Genomic DNA, 5053 nt, shown 5'->3' with positions numbered 1-5053 from the left:
TTCAAAGGTATGTTTTGGTTTTAAATCTTTCTTTATTGACTGATGGATTTGAGAGAGAGAGAAACTTGATTTGTTGTTCCATTTACCCATGCATTTATTGGTTGATTCTCTTTTAAAAATATATTTTTTAATTCATTTCAGAGAGGAAGGAAGAGGGGGCGAGAGATAGAAACATCAATGATGAGAGAGAATCATTGATTGCCTCCTGCACGCCCCCTACTGGGGATGAAGCCTGCAACCTAGGCATATACCCTGACCAGGAATTGAACCATGACCTCCTGGTTCATAGGTCAATGCTCAACCTCTGAGCCATGCTGGCTAGGCTATTGATTCTTGTATGTGCCCTGACCAGGGATTAAACCCACAACCTTGGTGTATTGAGATGAAGCTCTAACCAACTGAGCTACCTAGCCAGGGCCAAAGGTATGTTATTTTAGATTCAAAAAGACTTTAGAGGGGGAAGGCCCACTAATTTTAGTGGGAATGGCCAGAGAGAGATCAATGGGGAAAAAAGAAGATTTATGTAATACTTTAAACAATAAAGAATTTAAATTAAAAAATAATAAAATTAATGTCACAGAAAAAAGATATTAGACAGGCTCACTTATGGAGGGGTATTTTTTCTTTACCACTTCAGCTCCCATCTGAATTAATAGAGTTACTAGTCCTTGTTGGTTTAGGGGGTAAGCATGTTCCCATAATTGGGTTACAGCATTATTCATACATAAAATTTCTCAAGATTCCTTTCCACAAACTTTCTACAAGTTTTTCCTATAAACTATAAAGTTTGTCTCTTTAAGGTAAAGATTGACCTTTGTCAAGGAAGCTACAGACCTAGGATATGATGACTCACTGTGACTTGCTTGCAGTTAGGAATTTTTATGTTCCAAACATCCTATGTGGTTTCTTTCAGTCTCTGAGTTTGTGAGGCCCACTATGCAAGCCTCCCCTGAGCTTGTCAGGTTTAGTATGTGGCCCCTTTTTGGCCCACAGTTCCCCCTTTTGGTCATATATCAATAGGAAGAATGCATTGATGACCAACCGCTTGGTTGGATAATGCGGCCCACAGTGGGAGGCTCATTCCTAAGATGTCTTAGTGTCAGTGTTTGTCTTGTGAAATGGTGAACCATTGAGGATGGGGCAAGACTGTAATCTTGGAAGCAAGTCAAGGCCTTTTCTCAGAAGGGAAAAGCAGATAAATGGGAGGCAGTCAGGTCTTATGGGCCTTCATTAAGAAAAAAAATCAAAAACCACTCGATCATTTCTAACCTGCAAGCAACCATGATCCAAGTTTTGCTGTCTCCTTACTTTTCTGTATTTTGCATTTAGCATAACATTTACTTACTAGTGGCCCATTGCACAGATTCTTGCACATTGAAAGGAAAATAATTTGAATAAACATTTTAATATTGCTATTTGCCCTTTCTGCCCTGGGAGCCAGGCAGCGGCCCTGCCCCCCGCTGCTGCCGCTGTTCACCATCTGTGGGGCGATCAGGCCCCCTTGCACCTGCCTTGGCCTGGCACCACCCACTCACCTGCTCAACCATCCCGACACAGTCCCACCCGCTGCCAGTGCTGCATCGCCGACACCCGCAATGTTCTGTGCCGCCCCCTGGTGGTCAGCGCACATTATAGTGAGTGGTCAAACTCTGGGGCTCCCTTTCGAACAACTGCCCAAAGGGACAATTTGCATATTAGGCTTTTATTATATAGGATAGTTTAAGGGCACAATTATATACCTCTTTACTATTCACAATCTCCATGAGATGGGTTCCCATTTACTGGTATTATTATTATTATTATTGTTATTGTTATTGTTATTTTAATATGGTCCATCTACTTCCCACTAGAAGCACTCAAGTGTCATTCATTATTAATCTAATTCCTGCTAGGTGTGCGATTGGGTACTGTAATTTTAAGGTTTAATTGGGGCCAAGACTGTAAGAGCACAAAGGTGTAAATTACAGTTGCCATCAAAAAATTTCCAGAGGCTAGGAGAACAGTAAGAGTTATGTAAGTAAATTTACTGTGCCTTAGCAGCCCTTATGTAGAGCCATTTTAATTTTATTATTACTTTTTTTAGCCAGTTTAGCTTCCATCTGAATTAATATAGTTAGTAGTTCTTGTTGGATTGGGGGTAAACATCCTATATAATAAAGAGCTAATATGCAAATGGTCATCACACCCTCACGCCATCACACAGTAATGGCTCAGACACTCAACACTGGGGAAAGAGGAACAGGGACCAGCCAGGCACAAATGAGCTCACAGAGAGGAATAGGGACCAGCCAGGCTGTGGCCCAGGAGAGGGACAAGCCGCCTGCCCTATGGTCCCGGGCGCCTGCGGCTGCGGCTGATGCAGCCCCAAGCAGGCAGGCAGGCAGAGGTGGTTAAGGGTGATCAGGCAGGCAGGCAGAGGGTTTAGGGGCGATCAGGCAGGCAGGCGAGCAGTTAGGAGCCAGTGGTCCTGGATTGCAAGAGTCAGTTGGATATCCCCAAGGGGTCCTGGATTGGAGAGAGTGCAGGCCAGGCTGAGGGGACCCCCGCCCCCCACCGTGGTGCATGAATTTCCGGCACCAGGCCTCTAGTGTTTCCATAATTGGGTTTTAATGTTATTCATACATAAAATTCCTTTCTCAAGATTCCTTTTCATAAACCTTTTACAACTCTCCTTGTCCTTCTTAGCTTGTCTTTTTTTACTTACTGGGATGGGGAAATCCTGGGAAAGTTCTCAAAGGGAACATTTGAAGGAAGTAATAATGATGTCTTGTATTTGTGTAACACGTTTTACTTTTCAAAGCATTTTTTTTGCAATTGCTATTGTCAGAAAAATTTATAGCTATTTCCACTTAACAAACAAGAAGCTGATGCTCAAAGAGATTAAATGATAAAAATAACAGAACTTGCAAATAACAAAGCTGGGACTTAAATGAATTCAGATCTTTTAGGTAAAAAAAAAAAAAAAGATGAGCCCTAGCCGGTTTGGCTCAGTGGATAGAGCATTGGCCTGCGGACTGAAGGGTCCTGGGTTCGATTCTGGTCAAGGGCATGTACCTACCTCAGTTGCAGGCTTGATCCCCAGCACTGATTGGGGTGTGTTCGGGAGGCAGCCAATCAGTGTGTTTCTCTCTCTCTCTCTGTCCCACTCTCTCTCTAAGAATCAAAGGGAAAAAATATCTTAGGGTGTGGATTAACAAGAACAATAAAAAAGATGAAAAAGAATAAGAACATGACATTGGCTCTGTTTCAGAAATTGAAGAACCTTTTCCTAGAAGATGTCCATAATAATATCATTGGATATTTTTTTCCTGTGACTCATTCAGAAAAGTCTTTTCATTCCTTAGGGAAATTCCACAACATTATTTTCATCTTTCAAGAGGATTTTGTTTTTGCTGTTGTTTGGTTTTTATTAAATAAAAATTTTCAGTGTGGATGGTTACTTGTGTAGTAGTTCTTACAAAAATAATCAGATTCCAGGAGAAATTTGAATAAGGCAAATAGTGCTAAAGATTTTTAGTGTGTATGTATTTGTGTTGGGGTGAGGGAGAAGGTAAAGGTAAAATGGAGAATTCTTATTGACCCAAACTAAATAAAATGTTTACATACAATCAAACGATAATGAGGATAAAAAAGTTAAGAAACTAAAAGGTAATCAGTCAACGTAGAGAGGAAAATGACATGTGGCTCGGTAAGAACTTTAAATAAATCTGGGCAGGAATAGTATTTGTCCTAAAGGCTGGGCAAGAAGTCTGCCACTAACACAAAGACCAGCAAAGGCCATTAAAGGGAATTTTAGGAAGGGAGTGACATTGTCTAAATGGCAACAGAGGAAGTTGATTTTGGCAGCAGCTTTGGGAAAGGGCTTGAGAAGAAAAATCTGGAGAAGATTCTCTGAGGGAATAATGGCTATACGATATACATCGGTGGAGTGGTAAAAGTGGGAAAGTTTGAGCATACAAGAGTCATCTGTTTTAAACATTTATGAAAGCTTTTCTAGTTCAAGTCCCTTTGATCAAATCTAATTTTTCATCTGTCTCACCACTATACTTTTTGTCGTTATTGAATTTTTATAAGTTTATTTTGAGCCAAACTGATGACGTACGCCTGGAAGCAAGATCTCAAATGCTCTTCACTGTACTTTTGAATTTAGCTTTCATTAAGACTTACTCCAAATCATAATAACAACAATGTATTTTTAAATTGTCTGCTTTAACCACCTGCATTAACCTTATGTTGTGTTCCAACAAGACTCAGGCATGTTTAAGTCAGTTGTCAAACCCAACCATCTGGGCATTCCAAACCCCAGTAGTAAGCATTAACACCTTGGACTTGAAACTTTAAAACAAAACACACATTGTTTCAAACATCAGCCTGTGTCATGAATTTATGTTGAGGTGTTGGGGTGAAAGGCTGTGACTCAGGCTCTGTAGATAGCTTTCAGCTTGTTGGGATGTGAGTTTCAGTACTTTGAACTCTAGTCCTCCTACTATATCCAGAATAGTTCATTGTTGGATAAACACCTAGCAGCCTGTAAGTTTCCTCTCTCTCTATTTTTTAAATTTTCAAAACTGTCACTGAATTGCTTTCTATTTTTAAGCTATATCCAGACTAACAGTGAATGTCAATATATGTTTGAAATATGCTTGAGGAAGTAAGATCATAACTGTCAAATAGAAAATATACTTTAAGGAATTATTTTCATATAGGCCATATTTTTTGGAATTTAAGAGGTTTAATGAACATCAATTATGAGACTTTTTCTTAGTGACTTTAAGTCCTTTGGGACAGAGCCATTACATCACATCAATTTTAATTGGTGTAACCTTGGAAAGGCCGAAGCTATTCCTAGGTGGATGCCTTTTCCTCTCAATACTAAAGAATTCATAGGATAAGCAGGCCACCTTAGACCTGTTTAAGCTGTTGATTGATGTGCCTTTGGACACTGAAGGAAGGAATTTTCCAAGGGAATTTATTCTCTTTTTTTTAATATATTTTTTATTTATTAAGATATTACATATTTGTCCTTGTCCCCCCGTTACCCTCTCCCCCCCCC

This window comes from Myotis davidii, unplaced genomic scaffold (assembly GCF_000327345.1).
Source record: "Myotis davidii unplaced genomic scaffold, ASM32734v1 scaffold455, whole genome shotgun sequence".
NCBI lineage: Eukaryota > Metazoa > Chordata > Mammalia > Chiroptera > Vespertilionidae > Myotis > Myotis davidii.
This window is presented reverse-complemented; position numbering follows the sequence as displayed.